The sequence below is a fragment of the Thunnus thynnus genome, chromosome 10, assembly GCF_963924715.1.
Source record: "Thunnus thynnus chromosome 10, fThuThy2.1, whole genome shotgun sequence".
Classification (NCBI taxonomy): Eukaryota; Metazoa; Chordata; class Actinopteri; order Scombriformes; family Scombridae; genus Thunnus; species Thunnus thynnus.
Window position 1 is genome coordinate 31,701,468 of NC_089526.1, and position 26,982 is coordinate 31,728,449.

Genomic DNA, 26,982 nt, shown 5'->3' on the forward strand with positions numbered 1-26,982 from the left:
GCCTTCTCCCTCGCTCCAAAACAGCCAATCATGTTGAGAATACTCATTTTTCTAGTGTGATCATTTTTGTCAGTACGCCTCATGGCTGGTGCTTTAAAACTAAAGGTAAACATTTCAACTTGTCTGTAGTTCTGAATCTCCCAACAAATGGAGAATATGATTTCATCTAAATGTTACAGGTGTCCTCAGTGTGTTCCCTGTCCTGCACACCTGAGACTCATCAGCTCTGAACTGCTGCCTGCATTCCCAGCAGCTCCTCATCTCCAATCAGTGTCTATGTGCAACTTTCACCTCTCAGTAATCTATTCCTATATAACATGTATATAGATAACATGTTACTAACATACTGCTCATCTTCTGAGTTTTTTGCTGGATATTATCTGTCTGCTTGATTCTAACTTTAAAGGATAGGGCCACATCTATTCAAGTCTGTCTTAAAACAGCACTGACATGCCCACTGAAAAAGTTATTGGTTTCTGTATTTGTTCCTCCTGTCCATACTGGCTGTGAAGAGATCTCTTTAGAACATGATTCCAGTGTAACAGATGTGGGACAAAATCCACAGTCATTCTGTTTGAAAGGTGAAAAATAGTGGTAGATGAATTCATCAGTGATGAGGAGACTCGAAATTAATACATACAACAAACATATTTACATCATGTTTTCTACATGTTTTTTCACCCAACTGGAAAATTAGTGCCACCATCTGTTTATCTTGATGAAGCAACTCCAAATATTCACATAACGGTAGTGGATGGTAATGTGCATTTATTTGAAATTTTGAAACTTTGCTGTTTTTCTGGAAATTCTGTTAGATTTCCATCCAAATGTAGCACAAATTTTAAGTACTGTGGGGAAACAAAAATCTGGAATTTCACCCAGAAATGACTTTCGAAGATACTTAAACTGGTTAATTCAGACTGCTGAAAACTTATATTAGCTTTGACTGAACTTTAAGTCATTTTTGCACAGAACTAGGGGGACAGTGAATTTTGTTCTCCATCACTCATATGGAAAGCATGTTGGGAAGGGACTGCTTTATGATCAGTATAGACAAGGAATTATTACAGTGATGTGGATCAAGATAGACTTGAAAACATGTGAACCTATCCTTTAAATCTGAATTTCCACCAGGTTAATGACTTGTTTTGAGTCTTGTTCTGTTGCTTATTATTAACCTAAAGCTTCACAGAGAGCCTAAATTTTATGCCTGCTATTTGCAAGCAAATAAAGCAAATGCCAGATGTTTACTGAAGAAACACATAGGATTAAATAGCTGCAATGATATAGGCAAATTTTAATTCATAAGCAACAGTGTAAATACACGATTTAATAAGTAAAACTATTTATCAGCTGGGAGGAAACTTCAAAGGAGATTTAACAGCATTCAAAGCAGCATTCCCCTCTAGTCACAAACATCTGTTTGTGTTTATTTACCGAAAATCTGAACAAAATGCTGTTTCCAGTTTGTGTCCTCTGTCAAACTGCTATTACACCTACAGGCAGCTGTCACTGAGAATCTACACAGCAGGACATACAGTTAGACAACACCAGAGTCAAACTGTGGACAAGGTGTTGTTTGATAAGAGTGTGTTGTTATAGCACACAAGAGTAAGTGATAACATGGTGAGTGAGCTGTGAGTGATTCTTTTCTCTTTCTAGTTTCAAGGGAAAAGTTATAAAATCCTGAGCTCTGACCACAGCTGATTTAAGTGAGACACCTGAGCCATCTTTGTTGTTTGTTTATTACAATCTCAAAACTGAACACACTCCCACACAATTAGTGACTAAATGAACCAGTACCTAATTAGAGTGAATTAAGTCTAGCTTGCACAGGCCAGATGATTCCTTCTTTGGGGATAGGATTTCTTATTTTAATTACTTGGGGGTTTTTTTTGTTCGTTTTATTTGTTTTTTGGGTTTTTTTTTAAGAGTCCAACACACTCTGTGTTCACCATTGTCTGCAAGCTATACAACTGAAGGCTCACTGGACCAGCCTTAACAGCCTGCTCATGTTCTGAGGCCTATACTACAAAGCAGGAGTTGGGGTTAGTTGGGTAACTTCAGGTTTAACTCTGGATTTTCAGTGATGGTGGTTCACTTTTTACTGGGGTATACTGCCATGGTAACTTATGCTGCACACCTAACCTGCTCTGGAATAGGTTATGTTCAAGATAACAGATCATCACCATTCCCGTTGAACTTGGTGCGTGAATAGTGAGAGGGTCTCTTAGGAAGGCAAGAGTTTTTAGAGACCAACAAAATCCTTTGGCTTTCCCGGACGGATATCTGTATGAACAATATAGATTCTCAGTGGGTAGACAATAACTTTGGTTGACTCCTTGATCTATAAATAATGTACACCCAAGAGTAAATGTTACTGTTGTATATTAAATGCAGCCTACTCCTTTCATAGGGTTCCCCAGAGTGATTGGACCCATATGCACCCATATTCCCACCACAGCACGTCTAGGGGAGAATGAAGGTGATTTTGTCAATCGCAAGTCATTCCACAACATCAGGTAAAGGATAAATAAGGAGGATACTCATTGTTTGGTCATACTGGCACATTCCCTGTATGGACACTAAGGGTTTGCAGAAAATGCAGTAGCCTGGATAATTAAAGGCCATTCCTTTTTAGCACATACGGAAATAATCACACAGCACAGGTGTCACAGTTGGACTATCTTTCTCTCCACCATGGAGTCCTTTCAAATGCACACTGATGCTACATTTACTTTAATGATGTTGTGGAAGTATTGTTTACCCCAAATGCTTTTGCAGATGATTTGTGACCATCACTGCATGGTCACCAGCATTGAAGAAAAGTGGTCTGCACTGTGCCACAGATTTGAGCATGGTATGGCAACTATTCATTACATGTAATTTTTTAAAATGCATTTTGTGATACTGATCATGGCAATATTCCTTTTTATATTCAGTGGATTGCTGCTAGGAGATAGGGGGGTATGCATGCCAGTCCTTTTTAATGACCCTGTATCCTAACCCAAATGCAAGGCCACAAAATAAATTCAGTGTGGCCCTTACCAAAACAAGGGTCAGGATTGAAATGACTTTTGGAATACTGAAAGCCCACTTCAGCTGCCTATGTGGGCTCAGAGAGGCCCCAGACCAGGCTTGCCAAATAGTCACAGCTTGTGTTATGCTTCACAATATAGAGCATCCATATGGAAGGAGAGAGCCCCTCCTGTCAGCCAGAAACCCCCTCATGTTGTGGACCCTATCACCCTAGACCACCTACTGGCAGGGCTGTGAGAGAGGCTATCTCAAAGCAATTTTCGTCTAAATAAGAAAAACAAAGTACAGGACTTTTCCATTCAGTCAAAGTCAAGTCTTTATTTTTCAATTATTTTTTGTTCTCTCATTCCTGGGAACAAAGAAAAATACATTTAAGTTTAATTGTTTCTCATGCCTGGAAATAAATTACGTTATTGAAATACCTTCTTTTCATACTATAGTGTCTCCACCTTGAGCTTCAATCTCAAATTCTACTGTCCTCTTGTATAGACCTCACATTGTCTGCTCCAACCTGAAACAAATAAAATAAATACATATACAGTATATACAGTTGACATTTAAACATGCATCCCTTTGCAAGGCTCACTTGAAGAAAGGTGCAAATCTCACTTTGACCACCCTGTTTAAATTAAGGTTAATTCTTTACCACTTGTGATCCTCTTAGCCTAGAAGTGAAGGCCATAGGCTCAGGGGGAGGAAGATTTCCCTCTTCCTGCAAAATTAACATCATAGCAATGGAGGCAATTGATTCACTTTTGGATAGAGAAGGAGTTATTTGTCCCATGTGCAGACTACCACCATTAGCCAGTAATTAAAGATAAATCAATTACAGTCAAGTGTCCACACTCTCACCATCTGTGTTCTGAAAATTGAAAATTGGATAAAACTGGTAACAAGACTAAAGTGTATCCCCAAAACTCACTCTGAGCATACAGACACTGACTCTTGGTCATCTAGGGCCTCCACTTGAGGAAATAAGACATGTAATGGTCTATTTAATCCATGATCAGCAACCACAGATGATATGCCAGTGTATATGACTGACTATCACTGTTACCTCTGTATGGGACAGTGTGTGAGTTGGTGTTGGCAGTAACAGCAATGTCTCCCCATCAACTGTAGAGAAATAAATACATTGTACTACTTAAACCCACAATAATAATTATATTATATAATTATGTTTTATTAGAACGCCAGTATTTTAACATTGACCAATTGAAACATACTCTGTAGAAATTGCTGGGAGCTGCCACTTCCACCAGGGTCTGATGCCACTACCCTCCACCCCTTCCATCAAGGGGCGACCCAGATTGGAGAGGGCCAGCTCCTCAGCAGGAGTGTATTTATGTGGAGGAAGGCCCCCTCCAGTTTTCCTCACTTCATTTGTTTCCCATTGGCTGAAAGCAATTTCAAAGTCATTTTGTTGTTCTATAGGCATATGTATACCAATATCATCCTAAAACAGAGACTTATTAAAGCACTAATGCTTTGTACTTGTTGACCTTTTAAGATTTGCAAGTAAGCTTACTTACTGGTTTAATTATGTTTTTCTTTTCTTTAAATTGCCCCCAAGACCATTTAATGCTGTCGTGGTTGCAGCTGAAAGAATAATGCAAAAATTGTCTTACATGCTTTAAGAATAGTATAGTAGTATCGGCCCCTGGTCTTGCAAATCATTAGATGAACTATTAAAACCCCAGTCCACATACCTTTGTGTATTTTTTGCCCTGTGGCAGGCCCCTCAGTTCCAATGCTTGAGAATATTATCATAGTGTTTGGACTATACTATAGCATCAATAACAAAACACAACAAAAAAAGAGTTAATGGTAGTACAGCAATACAGCATTAGTCAGTTATGATTATAATAACATCAGACGTGAGACAATTATGTGACAGTTTGTGTTTGTCCCTTTCCTGTTTCAACATGAACAACATGTCCTCATACACACATCCAGCTCCATAAAGATATGCTTTTCCCAGTTTGGTATGGAAGAACTTGACTGGCCAAAAACCAATATGAAAAAGAATTGTGATGAGATTGTGGCTTGTGATCCTGCCTGAAAAACATCATGATGATATTTTTGCTATATTGCCCACCCTATATGAGAGCAGAGGTGTCATCGTCTTACATCATCTATCTGCAGCTCTTATGTTTTGAAAATGCAGCAAAACAATAAACAAGCTTTGCCCATAGTGCTGACACTTCTATGAATCAAAAAACCTTGGTCCTTTTGGTTTGTGTGTGCATTTTTTCCTACCTAAAATTTATTTTACAGTGGCACTTACGAAATGTCTCATTGGCCTTTGAATTCTGCATAATTTCATGTCGTATTGTGATTGGTTGGTTTGTAGATGTAGGTTGTAGCAGCAGACATGTTGTAAGAACTTGGTCCTAAATTTAAGAATTAGCAGGCTGTCTTTGGTCGCCAAAGCTCCAAATCAGTTGCCAGTGGAAGTGTCTCACAGTGAGATCTAGGAGCACTGTTTTGCATTGACGACCAACTTTCACATATTAAGACTTTTGTCTTAGACAGCCCAAAAACCACACACTGTAAAAGGGCCTTTCGTGAGAACATCCATAAAAAACAATAATTAGCTGTTTGCTGGGAAATGTCCTCTTTCCTCTCTGAGCTCTTCCATTCTCTTACAGAAGTGAACACCCACAACCTGATGCCTTCTTGGTTTTATACAGTGTGCCAGTCTTATTCAACTGACTAAACAGCTTGAATGTGGCTTTGCACATGTATTCCTCATGTACATGTTGAGTCACACATGTGCAGCTGGGTCAAGAGATACTTCTCCTCAGTAAGGAGGTGCTTGAGGCGTGTAGGTGGAGAACCTCTACTCTAGACAACCTGTTGAGACAGCTCTGGAGCTCCCAGTGATCTGGTGTATTACAGAAATCACTTTTCAAATTATCCAAAGCCACTTTTCAGACATTTAGCAGTGAGTCTGATGGAACCACTTATCCCAGAGCCCATGTTGTTATTTATTCGACAGACGCATTTCTGTCACTACTAATTTGCATCTAAAAACAGGCCTGCTGCAGCTGGACGGGGACAGACAGTGAAAACAATGACTGGAGGCAGCATATTGCATGTTGAAGGAAGAATTAAATGAGCACAAGCCCCCTGGCTTTATGTCCTAGGTCATCTGTTAATTTTTCATAGGTGCCTCACTAATTCATGAGGACATCTGTTTTTGCAGCTTCCATTTTATGAGTCTCATGTAAGGCAGTTATGAGCGACTCCAGCTGCAAACTGATTAGATGGGATGTCTGATGGAAACTCGAGCGGAGGAAAACTTTGCACACACAACATAAACACACAGATACATGCTGGCATATGTTGGCCTGTTACTATAAATTGCAAAACTAAAAGCTGAAACCCAGCTAGTGCTCCCCAGAGGCTGCAGTGTTCAACAGCTGATTAAATGTTGAACTGAAGGAGAAAGATGCAGATGATTTACTATTATTAGAGCCTTACGAGAAATGGAGCTAAAAGTATAGACTAGTTCTGATGTTGCTAGCACAGGAGAGGACAAGAGATTCATCCTCTTGGGAGCATGCATTTGTCCAGCATCTACTCACTCCAGATGTTGTTTTTACATTCCGTGTATTGTCTTCTTTCATGTTGTTATGTTTCTATACTAATGAGCATAGAACATAATAACTGATCTAAAACTACATTGATCTAAAAATGTTTAGTTGGTGTCCCTTGTGGGGTGTAATGATACGTGTATATGACCTGAACCGTCACGGAATGGACGTTACAGTTCGGTACATGCAGTTGTACAAAGAATACGCTCTGTGACTGTAGGAGAATGAGAGCCAGGTCACTATGATGCCGAACATATCAGCCCACCAACCAAACAGGAGACATCTGGAATATTGGGAAAGGGGCGAAGTACCCTCCACACACACACACATAGTGCAGAGACGCCCACTCACATTTGGTCAAAGTCCAAGATAAGTGAAATTGAGAAATGTCCCACCCTTCTCTAGGATTTGGGATAGCCAAAGAGTCTGGTAAACAGGATGAAACCTATCCACCCAACACACACACACACACACAGCCTATCTTCAGTATAAAAAGGCATGTCACGTTCTGCAACGTTAGAAGATATCTCTGACAACGTTGTTAGTAGGGCCGCTGTGAATAAAGAGATTCCCCATCTGACACCTGTGTCTCAACCAACTGATTCCTCTTTGAGCCACCTCTTTCTGTCACAACATAATTGGTAAAGAATTTCTGCCACAACATGGCCCAAACAATTACTGTCAAAATACTTTAATAATCTGCTTAGTCCCACGTGTGGAACAATAATTCTAGAGCGTGAGTTCCAACTGGAATGTTCTGGCAGCACATCACTTAGCTATAGCATACTCATGGGTGTATGCTAGCCGGCTTAGCCAAGGTGTCGCTGCTGTCAGAATGACAACCGAGAGACCCATAACACTGTCTGAGTGCAACACCATTATTAAAATATGCTCCATTATCTCTGTAGTGAAACAATACCACGTCTCCCTGTGCCCCTCCGTCACTGTGACAGTCGCCTTTGAGTGAAGCCGTCTGACATCTGATGTCTAATGTGTTCAGACAGCATGTCATAAGAACCAGTTCTGAGAGAGAAAAATGTAGTTAAAAAGTTGTGAAAGTTGTGGTTTGGTCCCTCTGACTGATATTTTTTTTTTATTTAACTTTTTATAACCAGGAAGTCACTTGAGATTGTAATCTCTTTTCTGCGGGAGACCTGGCCAAGACAGCACACTAGTTACAGTTTAAGTAGAAATAAAACAGATAGGGAATACAAACATCAAACACAATAAGGAAGAGACTAAATCCAGCTCAAATAGGGCAGTTGCAATTCTCAGTTACATGGACTTTCAGCATGGCTTTAAAGTTTTCCATATATTATAAATATATATTATTACATATGACATCAGATTATTAATACTGAAGCATCAGTGTTAGAGCAGCATGATACTGTTGTAGCTGATGGAGGTGAAGCTAGTTTCAACTACTTTATATACAGTTAAAACAGCTGTCAGCAGGTGTCCTGACTCCTTGCAAGAAACAGATTGTTTTTGTTTTCCACTGCAGCAACTTAACTGTTTCAGTAATAGTTATGGCCAGTGAGCCATTGCTGGATGTTTATATTTTTCAAAATAAAAGACCAAAATGTTTTTTTCTACCTTTATTTTTTTTCCTGCTGTACTGAAATCATACCGAACTATGAATTACATTAATTACCCTACTGTCTCTACAAATATTCACCGTCTGTCACAAACCTCAAATTATGAGGTTTCAGCAAATTATGAGGTGATGCTTTCCTGACCGCATCACTGTCGTGCCAACGAGAGTAAAGCACACCCTCTTGTGTAATATTGCTTAATTAAATTATCTGACTCCTGTAACTGACATAGAATTATGAATGATGTCACATATGCTATATTCTTTAATTGCTTTGTTCTAATATGATGTTCTACATGCAGTTTTGGGGGATTTCACACCCAGAGCAAAAGAAAACATCTTGAGTTAACTGCCATTTTTGGTATGAAAGTAATCAAATTTGGAAAAAAAGGACCTATCCACAGCTTCAGTCTCATACCGCTCGAACCCTAATACACATACACACACACACACACACACACTCTTGTACACTGACACCCTTATCCATGTCCAGGCTGGCGGTGTGGCTGGGTTATTACAGCAGTGGGAGATAAGGTGGTCAGACAGGCTGGATGCAGGCCTGCGCTATAATAGCCATGAGCTTATCTCTGCAACAACGCTTCCAATGACAGAGAACAGCTCGTACCAGGAGCAGACCCGCTGCCATTGTCTACCTTTTATTTCCTCAACACCAACAATTTTAATCCCCATGACACCATCACCTGTGGTATGACCGAAAACTGTAGATTCTTCATAATAATGGCGAGTAGTTTTGCTGTATGAGGAGTGTATTGGTGTGTTTGTTGTGGTTCTCCTCATTGTTTACCAGTGTTAATAAGGGGGAGGCTTAATAATGCAATGTAGAGACAGTGGCTGTGTTCACTCCACATGAGAAGACTAATTACTGCAAATCTAATCTGCAGGAGAGGCCTATATCCAATTACATGGAAATAAAGGCTCAGCGTGTTTCTGCCATGCTGTTAGTCTGATTGTGCATGAACAGACATACACTGTCTCATCTCTCGCTCTGTTTCTCCTCATATATCTCTGTGTGTGAATATCTCCCCAGGCACAATCCTGTGCAGGACCTACTGTACATGTGTGTTCATCAAACAGAATCAATAAGATACAGCTGAAAATAGCAGCCTCTGCCTTTGCAGATAGGTTCCCGCCGACAATCCTCTACCATCATTTGGATTTAAACAAAGGAAATAATGAAAAGAAGGAAATCAACAAATATTTGTTGTAGAGGGGGAAGGAAGGTAGAGTGAGTAGCCCCAGGTCAATCTGTACATCAGAGAGGAAACCGCATCTTCCATGAGCCTTTATTACAGCACAGCAGCATCTGCATCTGTAACCTGATCTGGTCATAGACACGCAAAGAATACATGAGTACTACTATGGGCAGAAATGTGTGTCACTAGAAACTGAATTTGAATCAGAGAATTTGTATTTATTAGTTTGGAACTGAATTCCAATAAACTTGAAACTGAACGTAATATGATATATATATTTGAAGCTGGGGATAACGTCAACACACAACTTCAAATGCAAATTTGTGGGGGTTTTATTCTCCTTATTTTTGTTATCCAATTATGGAGAGCAACTTACAGAAAAATCTTGGCTTCCACCAAAGGCCAGGTTGTCAAATTTACAAACGAAACATTTAGCTAAAAAATAAATAAATAAACAAAAACAAAACTAAGTACTTTTCCAGTACAGAAAACTTGACACAGAAATTGTGGTGGCTCAAATACGTCACAACTACAGTAATAATACAGCACAAATACGCCAGTGGCACCTCTATAAACAGAAGAACACAAAAACATTTACCATACTGCCCTGTAGCATCTCAGCACTAATGTATCAAATTTAGCAGTCTTTTCAGTTCACAAAAAAGCAACATTCATTTTACTTTACACATTTGACAAACAAAAATACAAAACAGCAAAAATCAAACTGTCTCATACCAAATTCACGAATAGCAAGCTGTGCTCTGCACATGTGGCTTTCAATCCACCAACATCTGCAAGCCTACAAAAACAATCACACAACATGCGGCTTTTATATAAGTGCATCCAACATCATTAAACCACTATTTTACAGAATCATGAATAATAATCTCAAAACAAGATAAGATACTTGATAAATGCTCTCACTGTTGGTACCAGTGGCTCTTCCCAGCAGAAAGTAATGCATTATGTTGTACTTCCTGTGTTTTTTCCCAGCATTCCCTGTCCACTCAGCAGGCATACCACTGCGTAACGCAGAACGTCTGTTCCGTGATGGTTCGGGATATATACACCAGTGGAGGCTGGTCCATAGAGGCAGAGGAGATTGCTCCTCCTCTATTTTTTGAGGCAAGAGGGAGATCAAAATATAAAAAAGAATATTTGGTTGAAATAAACCATTACCAAATCTCAGTATTATAACGTATTTTTTCTCTCTTCTTTGGGAAAAATCCCTTATTGAAATTCTGGTTAAAATGCTTCAACAGTGACACCTGCAGGGCAGGAGAAGAAAGAGCAGTGTGTGTGAAGAGGTGGTGGGGGGCAGTGGAGGGGGAGTGAGGGCGAGTGGGGGGCTGAGGAGGATGGGTACCTGCTGTCCTCCTCAGGGCAGGATCGCCTACATCAATTTAATGTACTTCATTTTTTTTTCATGCTAATCTATGATTGGCCAAGACATGTAAAATTACGCTCCAGGGGAGGATGTCCTCCCTAACCAATCAACAACCAGAATGCAATATTGACATTGCGTTGGTCCAATGATAGTTTCCAGATTTCATCTTCAATTCTCCCCACTATAAGTGAGTCAGATACAGCTTCTCTCTCTCTGTCTCTTTGGTCGCTAATTTCATTTCTGATGGTTAAATGTGAATTTATCTTCTCAACAAGAATGCAGCAGAGATGATATAATGTGTTGTGGGTAGTTTACTTGTTGAAGTTACAGTGAGCTGTCTGGACTCACTCATTCATTTGGAATTGATCCAGTTTTTAATTGAGTGGTTGTTCAGTCACCTGTTGATGTTGTGTGATTAGTGAATGAGTGTGCAGGAGGTCTGGCTGCTGGTTGTGACAATTTCTTCAGTTCGTTTTTAAGCTGAGTTGTATGTTGAGTAATAAGCTTAAAGTAACTAGAATAACTAGTGTTAACATGTCAGCTTTGTAGACTATATTTTGTATGTTGTGCATATAGATAAGAGTGTGTAAGTCATGTATTTGATATAGGTATTAATACTTTCTGATGTGAACCTACACTTTTAGATCTGTGAATGTTTTTAGTGTTCAATTGTTCTAGTATTCAGCACTGATCTGAACCTGTATCAGATTATAAGCTTTGTGGTACTTTATATATTTCTGTGTACTAAGAAAATACATAGGAAACACATGTAAATCATATGATATGTTGTCAATTTTTGTTGTTGTCACAATAGAACAATACTATAAATCTGAATTTTTAGTATTCATTTAAAAGCTCCTAAAATGGTCGGGGGTGTGGTTGACACAAACAAATAAAGGCTGACCCCAAATACAGGCCGGGGAGGGAAAAAACAAGGATGGATTGAGGCCGTATTCAGACCAAATCAGGTGTTGTTGCGCACCGCTGCAGGGTTGTACGGTGGTGTTTGGGGGTGGATGTGTTTATTTGTGCTCTAGAAAGTAACTGCTGTGAAACAATTAGATATTTTTTTTATTGATCTGGTTCACTGCTTTCTTACCAGCTCCATCTCTTCATTCACTCTCTAGCCTCCTCTCCCTCTTTTTCTCTCGTCTTTTTTTAAAATGAGCTAGGAAACCGACAGCAAAGCCTAACTTTACTTTTAACATTATCAAATGAAAAGAAATGTCCGCCTCGCTCCTCTTGGTGCCTGTTATAATGTGACTGTGGTTTGTAGTAATGTACAAGTGCCACAAAATGGCGGTAGCTATAACTGAAGTACCATATAGGACCTATGCAAGTGTCAGTGACTAGATTTTCCATAACACCGATGCCACAACACTGTAGAGAGCGAACATGGCACCCACCAGACGGAAGTTTGACGTCAAATTCAAAGAGAGTTTTGCAATATGTGGAAGAAAATTAAGGAGCGAAAGCGGCAAGACCTTTTGACACTGACCCGACAAGAATCAGATACTGGAAAAAACAGAGGTGTGAGCTGCTGTTAGCTGACAAGAGGAGAGCACGGCTAGCTGGAGGTGGGAGGAAGAAAGTTAGCTTGGAGCTAGAGAGACAGCTGATTGATATTTGATGTTTGACTGTGCTGTTAACTGGCTATTAATGTTTATATCCAGCATAACGTTACCTCAGATTTGTTTAGTGTTTAATTGACACTGGCCATATTTCACCTCCCATACTTGACCAGTCATACTTCACACAAGTTATATTGAAATGTTTGTGTAATGTTTCACAATAAAAGTCAGGAAATTAAGGCTTTTAATTTTATTAATAGCATAATGCAGTAACAAAAATTTAACAGAGCAACCGGAAGTAGATCAGAAAACAGGGAGGCTTCGTACTATAATATAAGCAAATATACTTAACAGAGGGAATCAGGAATAAAGGCCTCTCTCTAATATAAGCCTGCTTCCAATAAAGGCCTGGTACCCTCTGCAGTTGAGGTACATAAAGGCCCCAGCCACTATTGGAGAAAATACAGTAGTATGATGCGATTTGTTGTAAGATTCCATGTTGGTTTTCCTCCTGTCCTCCCCAATTTTTTGAGTCACCAGCCGCCACTGATACATGGTATATAATGTTGCTCTGAAACTGTATTTGATCCCACTGACAACTCTATATATACACACTTCCACACTCAGTTCTCGCAATTCAATTTCAGTTCACTGAGACACACATCTGGTCGTTGAGGAGGTGAAATCAAGTGCAGATTCATAGAATCCCTTTTTGGCTAGTCAGCACATATTCCCTCCACACCAGCACCTATTTTGATCATATCATCCTTCACTCCCATTGATCCAAAGGGTGGGGTAGTGTTATGTTTCCTTGCATCCTCTCTCCTCCGTCCTCCGGCTGTGACCCTGAAACCAATCTCCCTCCGCCATCATCGAGGATCTTCCGATCCCTTAAATGCACCTCAGAGAAGACGAGGAGAGAGGAGAGAAGAGACTGCTGGAGGAGCTTAGAGTGAGGAAACACAGGTGTAAGTTTTTTACTTGACAGCAATACCCCTTTGAACAAATGTTTTTATTGATTGGCTATTGATTGGTCAGCTGATCTGATGGGACAGTGAACAGTCAGGCTTTCACAAACTAAATATTGTATTTAAACATTCTGCAGGCTGCAGCTGTTTTTATTGCTCCTTTTCATCAGTTCTGTTCTTTCAGTTATTAATGGATTTAAATTGTCTATTTGTGTCTCATTCCGTAACAGCCAGACGGTGCTATAGATCTATAATCAAATAAAACATTGGAGCAGTTATCAGGTGTTTTCCTTCCAGCTATCACTACATTGAAATTATTAAGTAACAGTGTAAAATGTTAATTAATTGTACATGAATTTTAAGTCTTAACTTTAGAGTTTAAACTGTTACTTAATAATTTCTGCATATTGAGAGCTGACTTCTACATATTTGACAGTTGAGGTGCTGTGCTTCATGATAGCTGCCGTCCCCTCAAAATGACGCTGGAGTGAGCGAGGACATCCCGTTTGATGAATTGAATTCCTCCATCCTCGCGTATCTTCCTCCCATCTCTCTTACATCCTCTCTGAGGAGTTAAGATGCGAGGAAGAGACACGAGTGAGGAAGCGATGAGACACGTTGGCTAAATGAAAAGCACCCGTCGTTACCGTACGTGAAAAGGAATTCTGTGAATCTACACTTGATTGCTCTTCCTCAACAACCGGATGTGTGTCTCAGTGAACTGAAACTGAATTGCAAGACCTGAATTTGAAACATGAAAACCGAATGTGAAGTATATAGAGAGTTGAATGTACAATGAGGATCAAATACAATTTCAGAGCAAATGTATGCAATTTCATAATATTACATTCAGTTTCAAGTTGACTGGAATTCAGTTCCAAACTAATAAATTCAATTTCAAATTATTCTGTTAAAATTCAGTTTTTTAATGCAATTATTCAAGTCAAGCAATTCAAATTCAAATATAAATGATTTAAATTCACTTTCTAACGACACATATTTCTGCCCATATATTGCCAGTGATATCATGGAGGCTGTGAATGAACAACGACAAACAGTGAAACTGACAGAATGAATGTGGAATTTCACTGATATGGATATGGACTCCAAGCAGATGACATCATTATCCAGGGCTGCCAACTCTCACATATTAAGCACGAGAGTCACACAATCGACAAAGATCTCATGATGTCACGCCATACATGCCTTTTCTCATGCTAACTTTTCGTCTTTGCCTCCTCCATTGTAAGATTTGTGATTTTTAAGTGAAGGAACAGCTTTTTTTTTCCAAGTTCAGAAAGGCTGAGGCACAGAGCCCAAAAGGCTAGATGGTGAATTGCTGTAGCAGGTGAGCCAACCCGCTAACATGCTAACTAACCAGTAAGGAACATGCCGGGGCTAGTCAGTCAGTCAGTCAAGTATTTGTACCGTTGATTCCAGATTAAAAACTGGATGGTACAACACAGCTAATCTAAGATATAAACTTTCCTCTGTTTTGGGCTCTCTGTCACCTCAAAGGTCAGCAATGTCATGAGGGACAACGCCACAAATTTGTGTGTTCGCCAAAGTTGAACTGAACACAAAAACTTTTTGCAGATAGAGCCACCCCTTTGGTTTAGAGGTTAAGAGGTTAAAGCATGAAACCCAATGTTCCTGTTTCCAACCAACCAGGAAGGTTTGTTGCATCTTTCTGTCATCTCTCCACTATCTCTATTCAATAAAAGGCATAAAATACCCAAAAGATAAAAGGAAAAGAGACGAACAGATATACTTCATCCCTGTGAGCAAAATCCAAAGCCATTTCCTCTGCAAACCCTCTGCTTGTCGCTATGTGTCACAGTCCAACAATGTAAACACTGGGATTTAATAATGAGACAATACAAACTTCCCATTGTCACCCTTTACCACAAAGTGAATGAAAGACTGTAAACACGATGACTGTGGGGAATATAATTAAACCATCATACAATATACGATACATCTGTATAGTGTTGCAGTGGTGATATCAACAGCTGACATATGACACTGAATTAAGCATTACACGAGAGGGTGTGCTTTACTGTCATGATTGGCATGACAGTGATGCGGTCAGGAACGAGGCGCTTGCGTTGGTAAATGTTAAACATTTACCAACAAAATAAAAGATATAAACAAAATGTAGTCATATTGTGAGGCAGTTCGCTCTAAAAAAAAAAAAAAAAAAAATTGCTTGTGTTATCTCTGTTTCCATAGAAATACATGGGTGATGGGGCTTTTTTCATTTGAGCATGGCTAGGTGTGCTGTCATGCTGATTTGAGCATGTTCTAAATGTCTAGTCGACCAATCAGATTGCTTGGTCAGAACTACATGTTGTATAATTATGAATCTAAACCTCCAGTGGAACAGTTGTTGACCCCTTCCATCCTGTATAAATTCATTTTAACACTCTGTTAAGATGTGATCACAACCTTCAGTCCAACAAAACTGACTCCTGCTCAATACCAAAAAGAATGTGATGTCACATGGCCAATGGAATTCATACAGAAATTCTGAGCAGAGTGATCACAGACTGTTAACAGTGCAGAGGGTCAGTGCTGTTGTTTGTAGTCTAATAGTGTAATATGACACAAAACAGGACTTGACTGATATAACATAAGATGCATCAAGACAATACTGCTTCTTGTGGCCAGCTGTGTGAAGTGCAGGACAAAGTTATATCTTTAACGCTCTATTTGGATTTGAATCTGAATATGTGAGTCACACTGGCTTATGCTGAAGTTAAATGCAAGACAGAGTGAGTATTCACAGGGACTGGTACTAATGTCACTGCACCTCAAGGCACTTGTTAACCTTTTGACTAACAAAATTGCCCTGCATTTTTTTCTAGGAAACAAGATGTGATGTCACAGTCCTGCGGATGTTTTGGTTCAAGCCCTTCCTCACTGTGCTTATTGTCAGACATCAGACCACACACACACACACACACAGGTGGTCGTAATACATGGACATTAGACTGATTAGTCAACAAGATAGGCATAATCAATGGGAGCAGGAATAGTGCTAAAAAATTCAGAATAGAAACACGAGGAAATAGCAATACAAAGGTTTCCCTGTGAATCTTTGAAAAAACATCTCAAAGAAAAATCCTCATTTAAACCATAAGGTGTAGGAGTATGCAAAAATACAAATCCAAAAAGCTTCTCTCTATAGTCTCTGTTCCCTCCATGTTTGGGTATATTAACCACCTCCATGCCCGTAAATCTGAGGTGACTAACATCAGTTTTTAAGCTCATTAAAATGCAGAATGACTAGAGAGTTCATGTCCAGGTTGTGAATCGTACATTTGTGTTCACACATCTTTGTTGCGGGTGTTCTTTTTGTTTTACCAACACAAATGAAACTGTATAGACATCTCAATAAAGAAAAAGACAACATATGTGGAAACGATTTTTGATCAGTAAAAAGCCTAGTGGATATGCGAATGTGTTCCCTTTTATCATAGATGAGAAAGAATGTAATTATGGCATGGGAAATAACCATTTGGCATATCAAGGTGAGAATGTGAAGATTTCTTTGCAGACAAATCAGATTTAAATAAATAATCTCTCAGATTTGGAAAATATCTTATGACAAAATCTTGGGAGAACACTAAACGCATGACCAACCTGGGGATCACTGGAAATAATGTGCCAATGCTATCTGAGCAGTCAAAGATTTGTGAATGCAAATGTGCCATTTTCAACATAGACATGAAGTCTCCAGTCACTAGTAGTAAGTAAGGCTAGTAAAACATTTATATATTGCCAGATGTCCAACATGTCCACCAACAAGTAAACATGACATGCATTTGTGAATCAGAGGACTTTTATATGGAGCAATATCTCATGGCTTTGATTGTAACTTCAACTTCACTGATTGTATTTTTTGGCACATCAAGCATATAGAGGCATGTCATCATAAAGAGCAATGTAAAGAACATAATAGCAGACCTTTGATTTGCACAGTAATCCTCCCACCTTGGTCCTTCCTCCCCAGTCACCAGGTTTTCACTGCACGCCACTGACGGTAACTGTGAGAAGAATTGTGTGTTTTGGGGATTTTTTTTCCCCCAGTGTTCAAGTGTTTATGACATTAGCCGCCGCCAACAGCCGCTAAACCTGCCACTGATCCGACAAACAAACCTTGATTTACAGCCTGTCACTCCACCACTCTGACTGAGAAATGTTCCCAGCAGGGGCTGGACGCAAACCTTTCCACATTGATCTGTGTCTGCCCACAGTCAATGATTAATGTTCCTGTCAGGAATCAACTGACACAAACACACACACGCACACACATGCATACACACGGCTTTTCTTTAAAATATTAAAAGAGCTGGTTGTGTTCCTGGGAACAAAACAGAACAGAACTTTTTCTTTCAATATAAAACAAAGAAAATGGTGAGAAAATAACAGAACAGAATGCGCTTTCATCCACACCTGAATACGATCTTTTGAGTCTCAAAATGTGACCCAGGAGTCTCAATATGCTGCAGCTGAAAGCAGAAGTTGTACTACGCAGGCAGCCGGCTCTCTTGGATAACTTCTAATGGGTATTCTTACTTGCATAATTGGAAAACTCATTAAAAATAAATCAACAATAGTGCTTAGCTCTACAGTCATAATAGCTCGGCCATCAGTTGCCTGTTCATTCGAGACATGATGGTTGCAGAGAAATAGAAAAGTTTACCCTGCAAAAAAAAATTAAAAAATCATAAAAGCAGGTCACAATCTTGAAAAATGAGTGATCCTCTTTAGTGGAGCATGTTCAGGAAATTACATTAAACCAGTGGCATTCAGACCACACTGTACTATTAGTACTGAGAAGCAGTCCAAGCTTCGATTGTTTTTTCTTAACCTTCATAAATGGGTTTGCAATTGATTTGATGAAAGATGAATTATAATTCATACAAACTCACTTTTCGGTCATCACTTTTTATAGAGGCCGAGAGATTGCCGCTCAAGTGACCCATCTTAAAAAACAAGAGGTAAACCCTTTCACTAATTACCCCGTCTATCGCTCCAGTATCGGACATGTTGCCGCCCATACTGATGTGTGTCTTCACTGGAGGTTTTAAGGAGGGTTCAGCCTTGGAGAATGAGCTGTGCCAGAAAAGCTTTCATAATAATGATGCTGATTAGAAATCATAGAAATGACATGAGTCACTGGGCCTCTGTGCTGGCTGAGCGAAGATGGCTCTTGTTCTCCATAATGAGATCCAAACGACCCAGGGCTATTCCCAGCACACTCAACTCTTCTGAGGCTGAGGATTCAATCTGATGAATAAAAGTGCTCCCATACTGTCCAGCTTTATAAAAATACTATGGCTCTCTGTTCACATTTGACAATGTTAAGAAATAAATAGTTTTTATAGTAATATAGTATAATTATAGTAATAGTTTTCCTCCTTCATGATCAACTGACTTACATACCTAAAGGGAATAGTTTAATATGCTGGGAAACACACTTTATTTCCAAGAGTAATTCTAATGTCCTAATCTGAATGAATTTGAGGTTTAAATACATTGAAAACAAATATATAATTAAAACAAAATTATTCTGCAGCTGTCTGTCCAGTATCATCTTGTGTTGCAGCTGACAGTGTAACATCACCTACTGTAGGCTGTCATAATATGTGACATATCATATCATATCTGTGACTGTCACATGATCACCTCTCATATCAGTCATGGACCGCTTTGTTATAGATAGAGTGCAGAGCTGCTCTCATGACATGTTAGCGGCTTATATTTTCTAGTTTTGGGTCCCGTACTGCTGACACTCCTAAATTTTGAATCATTAATTAAATTATGTTTTTGTCTGATTTCTGACAACCCAACTTAAGGCTTTGTGGTGTAATTGTTTTTACTCTTTGGTAACATTTTTGTTAACGAAACTTCCCCATAAACAGAGCAGAACAGGTCACCTTATACAGTAATTTTATTGGTGTTGATAAGTTTACCTCCTCATGAACAGGTGATATTTATCAGGCCAAAAACAAGAAATTTACGACAAGTTTGGGCAGTTCAGAGAGTTTGTTCAATCTGGGTTGGAACACTTGTATGAGCAAACCTCACAGAAAAGTAGTAGAGTTTTAGGATAAGGCCCAATGTATCTTTTGTTTTTGTTAAAGTTATTTGTGGGAGACATTTCTGAACAAATGATAGTTTCTCCATCCACCCAGTACTTCTGTACAGTATGTCCACCTATAGCTTGTGTGTGGACAGGTTTTGGTCTCAATAACTGCTCCTAAAATACCAAATGTTTATGTACGGGTTAGTGAGCTTTACACTGTATGCTTCAGCCATGTTTTTAAGTTGTCCATCTCACACACACATCTGATGGAATAGACACGTTTTATATTAAAATCAACACAACTCACTAAACAGGCTGCGTAATGGCTCACTTTTTACTTGCAATGTATGCATGTAACTGCAACTCAAGCCTATTCCATTTTATACACACATCTACAGTTATTGTGTATGAGTATGTGTGCTGAAGCTGCTGCTGCACTGCTCTCACTATGTGTAGACATAATGTCAGAGGTGATGGATTTTTTACTTTGAGGCAGAGGTTAGCTGTTTCCCCCTGCCTCCAGTATTTATGCTAAGCTAGGCTAACCACATCCCGAATCCAGCTCTGTACTTAACACACAGACATGAGATTGACATCAATATTTTTATCTCACTCTGGAAAAGAGAGCAAATAGCAAATAAGCTTGAACAAAATGTTGGACTATCCCTTAAAAGCTCCACTAATCATTACTTTCAAATATTAAAAATGCCTCAAATGATGTAATGTGAAACATGTCACTCGTGGTGGCTCCCCTCAACTCTACAGAGATTTTTAACCCATTTTAACTCGTTGATATATGGTTTTTTGGCCTGCAAACTCAGATCTCTGCAACCTTGTTTTCAGCCACCACAGGCTCTTATCAGTTCTCCTTATTGGTCCAGTTCTTTATCTATACTCTTATTAGTTCTTTTTCATTAATTAAGAATTGCTTTTTTAAAAAAACTATATTTAAAAAAATTTTTAAAAAAAGAAGAAATTCAGAGCAAGATTAGAGTTGATTTGTATTTTAAATATGTGGCGGTACTGATTCCCATTGAACTTCTGTAAGAAGTCGGACAACCAGCTCCCAGCCACATAAAGAAATAAAAAAAACAAAAAAACAAATAATATTCAATTGGAGAACCTCACAAGGTGTTGCACAATGGGAAACGTCCACTTAATGAAATAATGCCGCTTTAATGTGTAAAAAAATAAAAATAAAGCCTGCAGGTGTTTAGGCTATCATGGGGCAAGCCCATTCTTGCACGATGGCACTAGGAAACTAATGCTGGACACTTGGGTTATGTTATGGTATTCCCTCCAAAAGTACCCTCACATCAGAAAGAAAAAGACCAGAAAGAAACACAAAAGGGCCTAAACAGACCAGAGTTTCTGTCTGACAATCTTTTCAAATGAGGTCTGCAACCAGTAGAGGAAAGAACACAGTGACCATGGTGTGCAGTTTCTCTCTTCGCCGTCACACCCTGATTGGCCGAGAGGGGAATGCACCCAGCTGCTCTCAATCACCACCTGGGAGCCAGTCCCCACACTCTGCACACAGGTGATCTGCATAACCCTCCAATCAACCCAGACATGCAACTATCTTTTTCGAATTTGGAACGGGGAGATAGGGAAATGATAGCAAGTCCCACAAATGGGTGACTGCTACAAATACAACTAAATATTGTTTCTAGAGCAGCAGCAGTAGGCTAATATTTGCAAAAGCAAAGTCACTAAATAAATTTGAATATTATCGCACTGGCACCTAATCTAAAATGTCAGTAAAATAAATAATATTTCTGACATCAAAATACTGGGTGAAGTTTAGAAGGAAGACCTGCCTTTAGTTCACAAGTTCACAAGAATTTGATTAGTTTTAATATACGTTACAAACTAAGATAAACAGTTTGGCCACAGACAGCTTTGGTTTTACCTTGTTCATAACAATTCACAATTAGCTTAACCAGCACACTGTTGTTGTGTAGAACACACCAGTGATGAATGACAGACTGCAGACAAAGCTATTGAAAATATTACTTACTAATATTACTACATGTTATGCTTGTTGAACAGGCGTTTGATAAAGTACTTATTGGCTTGTTACTTGCGAAGCTTTTATTGCATTTACAGTAATGAGTGTTGTTGTTATCAACTCCAGTAAAACATTATCTTTCATTTCACCTTGTTCACTATGTCTACCTCTCTACTCTGCTGTCCACTCTGAGAGCAGAGGAGAGGACAGAGAGGTGAGGCTGCCAGCAGAACATACACATATATACATATATTGCATTTAGTGGCATCTTCATTAAATGTAGTAAAGTGAGCCCACACTTTTGAACGTTTTGCCCTGTCAACCACGACTGGAGAACACAGAATGTAAACACACAGTTACACCACGTCAAATGTAAGCACCTGACACCTGCAGCTTCATCATCATTAAGGGACAGTTAGGAATTTAAAAAAATAGCTATGTTAGATATAAATACCGATAGCAGGACCATTTGTCCAGGAGCTTATCAATATTTCAGTATTAACCAGTCAGGAACCAGTACCAATTTAGTACCAGTTCTCGATACACATCCCTAAACATAGTGTAGCATTTAACAACTAAAGAGCCAGTTGGTGGAGACCAAATCATACCATAAACCATACTCCACCATACAAACAGATAGATTAGTAACTTGCTAATTGGGAAGCATTACAGATAGCAGCTTCAATGAGCACTCCTCAGTGTTCACAGTGGGCAGGGACTGGAACACCAGTGTGGACTCATATCTGTCCAGATGGAGCTCTTCTCTTCACTCAGCCTTTATTGCTACTACAGATGCTCAGTGTAATGTGGAACATTGCTGTCGGGTTTTCATCTCCCTGTTTTCACCCATCCATCACATCTTTAAAAAAATATAATTTCCTGTCTCCATGCCAGCCTGTTGTCTGATACAGACAAAGACTATCAGACAAGCAAATCTGGTCAAAATCAGATGGGTGGACTCACACTCAGGCTGCGGTAAAGTGTTTTTGACAAAATATCTATTTTATTCTGGGGTGGCTGTGGCACAGAAGGTAGAGTAGGTCATCCACTAATCAGAAGGTCGGTGGTTCGATCCCCGACTCCTTCTGCCCGCATGTTGGAGTGTCCTTGAACAAGATAGTGAACCCCAAATTGCTCCCGATGGTTGCACCAGCACCCTGCGTGATGAGTGTGTGCCCGAAAACAAATACGTTATTCGGCAAAGCACAACTAGTGGGGTTTTTTTGCGAATGTTTGTTTCATACAAATATTTCAAAAATTATTTGCTTTTGAGAAGAATAAAAAAGTCAAATACCAGTGCGCAGGTCGATAACATCGCTATCTCAGTCTCTCTCCTCTACTCTGCTGCTATGTCTATCAGCAGGTCTCAACAAGGGGAGTCACATCCACCTGCTACATGACGCACATTACCTAATTCAGACATCACTCCCAGAGTTGGGGAGTGATGAAGCGGAGCTACTGACACACGCAAAGTGCTCCCAAGGGACCCTCTATAACCTGTTGTTCCCCTTCTCCTTTCCACAAAATTAGGTTGTAAAAAATAGGCAATAAATGAAAACTGCAAAGCAAGAATCACTTTTGAGGTTCTTCCCTACACATTACAGGGTGTGCTGTCGCTGTGTTATGGATGTATAAATAGGTAGAGGTCTGTCTGCAATGAGGTGCTGAGTAAAGTTTTAGCTCAGTAGTCAGCGCAGTTGTCTATGATCTGGGAGACTCCAGTACGAGACCTGGAATGAGTGAGAGAGGAACAGAAACATTGTAAAGCACTTTGGATAAAAGTGCTATATAAATGCAGCCATTTACCATTTTTTATTTATTCTCTATTCATCCACTTTCCTTCAGCATCAGAGGGAGCTGGGGCCTCTCCCACCATGATGAAAAAAAACAGTGATATTCCTCAGAAACAAATATCACAAACAAGTGGAATTTTTTTTTTCTTTCATGTTCAGGAACAAAGACAGAAATTGCAAGATGCTATTATTAGGGCCACTAAAACCTTGTGCAGCACCAAAATCCATCCATCAACCCCGAAGTCTGGGTTGATGTTGGGGTCAACAACGAGTGTGACTAATGCTGTGTCTACATCACAAAGTGACATTGCACAAAGTGCATGCAAAATAAGTGGATCTGGAAGCTTGGTGATGTAATGACTACTTGCAGGGCTAGCTGGTGAACTACTGTAGCTGGCAAGCTAACTCCTAACCTGTTAGCAGGCCTGAACAGGCTAGTGCTAGTCAGTCACAATAGTTCCTGGAGCTTCCTTATATTTCCTCTCTCCTGTTACTTTCCCCATACATTTTGTTAGCCTGTTAGCCCCGTCCCTAACGGGGAAATAACTTCTCACAGTTTATTCCAAAGGTGCATTATACCATAGACTCCTGTCTCATAACTGTCTGGAAATCCCTGCTCTTTTGTGGAACAATTTTTACCCTGATACAGGAGGTTAAACAAAAGTGAATGGTGCAGCACAGCTGAGAAGCTATAATAGCTTCCTCCTTTTTGGACTCCCACTTTCCATTCTCTCAAAGATCAGCATTGTCAAGACAGCTTTCTTTTGGCACAAATTCACAAATATCAAAAAATCCATGCAGATTTACTGCCTCCTCGAGTGAATCCACTGATTGCAATGATTCCATTGGAACTAACCGAATTTCAGCAATTTTATGTGTGCAGGAATTTAGATCGCTGTTCATACTAACAGTCAACATTGGTTTTGTATTAATTGCAATCTTCTTCCTAACCTTAAACTCAAGTTCTTTTAACTATGACCATGATCATTTCCTACCAGTTTTTATGTGTAAACATACCTTCTTAACCTACTTACCCTTTGCAATAGTTTTGAAAGGTACTGATTAACAATGTCATCCTGCTGATACAGGAGTCCTTTTTGGAAGGAAAACAAGACAAACAACTGTATCTACTGTATCTTTATCTAGTTGGGAGGACTTGTTGACTTACAAATTCTGGACTCAAAAGTTAGGTGATGTCAGATAATGTATAATATTTGCTGTGATGTATCTATTTTATACTCTTTATACTTTTATACTATATTGTCAGACATGATTTACCTTGTGAATGTGTCCACTGTTTTTTCTATCCAATGAATAACCAATTGACAGTATGTGTCACATTCTAGTATCTGGTGCTTGCTACTTCTATTGATGTTATTAAAGTGTAACATACCACTCACATAAAAGTCTTGTTTTTGCTGACAATCAATGGTTTAACATCTTGCCTACCTGCAGTGATGTGTACTGCGAGGTGTGTCAGTACACTGTGACATCACTGTTGGGTGTGGTTACAGATGTCAGACACAAGTCTTTCTGTAATCTCTGAACTGCTACCAGTCTATATTTAGCAGTTTTGTTTGATTTTGTATATGCAATACATTTTGATATTCACTTTCTCTTCAGCAAGTATTCATACACAGTTGTGAATATTATGTCTGTAAAAAATTATTTCTAGTCGGCAAAAAGATAACACATTGCTACATTTAATTTAATTTATTTAAATCAGAAAATTGTGATGAGAGACCAATTTAACTCACATTTTAATTATACAGGCCTCTTTAAATGATATGGAGGCCTGTCTTCAAACATAAATAAAAAGCTCAGTCATTTAATCCTACAAAACACAGAAAGATAAGAGAAAAACTAGTTGATTATTGTTGCCATGGTGTGCTAGCTCTTTCTCTTGTGTTTTCCTCTCCTCTTGTTTTACTGTATGAGTAACAGTGTCTCGGGGGGGCTTCTGAAAGATTGTTTTTCCCCGCAAAATATGAGTCATCAGTGCAGATATAAATGAATCATCGTGAAACACCCCATCTTTATTAATTGCTTGTATTTACCTGAGACAAAAAATGAGACAGATAACAGATTCTGGGGAATGTGGAGGTCTTACTGAGCAATATGGCATAAACTGAGGCATAATACATTAAAGTCACACACATTAGATATTTAATGTCTATTAACTCCTGCAGCATGCCATAAATCTTAATTGTAGGCAACCAGCTATAGAGGTTACACATGATAGCTGCTTGGGCCATCATTAGTCTTAATGGAGTCACCAAAGGTGTGTGTGTGTGTGTGATGTTAAAAGCCGCATAAGTTAAAAGCTGTAAATTAATTGAAAGGTTTTGCATATACAGTATATTGTTAATGTAGCTGTTTACATGCTGATTATGAATTTTGGTTGGGGGCACTGCTATGACAAACTCATTATTGTCACTGTGGAACATAATACCTTACTACAGCACTTGCTACATGTGTGGGAATATTATAATGATACAGATAATAACCTTGCTTTGTCCCTAAGACACATTGCTGTACATGCAGCTTCTCTCATTCTCAATTGGTGCCGATAAATAGAACAACAGTGTTGTTGTCTCTGACTGGTTCCACATTCAGCAGTTCTGTGCCTGGCCAAAGGCACTCTAATAATAATTGTGGAAGGAATGAGTAGTACTGCTTTAGTTACCTATCTGTGTATATAGAGCCCCAGAGGCAGCACTGTTGTTCTGTCCAGTAAAAACATGAAGCATCACTTTACCTGCAGACAAACTAATGTGGCAGCTACAATTGTTAGATTTCATCTGTGAGACCAACATTTATCTTCCAAAAGGAATTAGATCATATATCAAAATGCTGCTGTGGAGACATAAGAGCCAGCAGTAACACCAAAGAGCTGCACAGATCAGATCATCAGATCATGTTCTCTCTGGGATGACTACGCAGGACTCGGGCTGCTGCTGCGACATGACCGGCTGGTCTTACCCGGCCAGCAGCTCCTCACATCTCCAAAACATTGCAGCAGATGTAAAAACGGGACGTTATTTGGATAAACCCAACCAAAACCACATATTGGAATCTACACGGTTACTTTCTTGCCTGAAAAAATATAAAAATATAAAACTTAAGTGACATATTAACTGTCCTAGAGCAAAAATTACAACAGTCTGGCTCAAAACCATCGCCCTTGGGTATCATCAGACCGCACTGCACACTAGGTAATGCAGTCCCAGCAGGGCCCTCTTCTCTACACCAAAACGGTGACAGATAGGCACTGAAGAAAGACAGACATGAAGAAAAAATCTGAAGATTGACATTGAAAAACACATCATAATGCAAAAAATTTCAAAATGAAATAAGATAGTAATTTTCTAATGCCAATGTTTTATTTCTCAGTGGAACCTTTTTTAGTGCCAGTACTTGTTTCTGTGCCAATACAACTTTTTCTAATAAGTGTTTCAATGCTGATGTTTCCTCTTTCAGTTCAGGTTTTGTTTCCAATGTCAAAAAAGAATTTGATTCATTTCTACCTGAAAAAGAATCAATTTGTGTATGAATTGCTGTACTTTCCCCAATGAAGTCAAGAATTGAAATGGAACAGTCAAGGTGACCGGTGGAGTTTTCTTGTAAACAAACATTTACAAAGCTGGTAACTACACATTATGCTGTTGTTTTATGCTATACGCAGGTCATGTATGTCTATGTTGGCATATGA